Raw genomic sequence first — 347 nt, forward strand, 5'->3', positions numbered from 1 at the left:
GCTGGCGCTGGCTCCGAGGACAGCGGCTGTGTCGGAGCTCCCCTCCGCAGCAGCAGCGCCGATCCGGCCCTCCAGCTTCAGAGCAGAAAGAGAAAAAGGTGGGTAAGGACCGCGAGGAGAGGCTGAGTTTTCTCCTCTGCTTTTCGAACGGCCCTTGCTCCGGGGGAGATGCCGGCTCTCCCCAGCCCAGGGCTCACCGGTGGAAGGCTGCAACCGCGCTCGGGCCGCGCTCATCACCCCGATGTGCCTGAGCGCTCGGGGGAGGAAAATCACGGAGTCACCCCCGGCTCGGGAGCGGGCGGGACCCGGAGGAGCGGGGGCAGGCGGCGGCGCCCCCCCCCACCCCC

The sequence above is a fragment of the Egretta garzetta genome, unplaced genomic scaffold (genome assembly GCF_000687185.1).
Source record: "Egretta garzetta isolate BGI_Z169 unplaced genomic scaffold, ASM68718v1 scaffold223, whole genome shotgun sequence".
Classification (NCBI taxonomy): domain Eukaryota; kingdom Metazoa; phylum Chordata; class Aves; order Pelecaniformes; family Ardeidae; genus Egretta; species Egretta garzetta.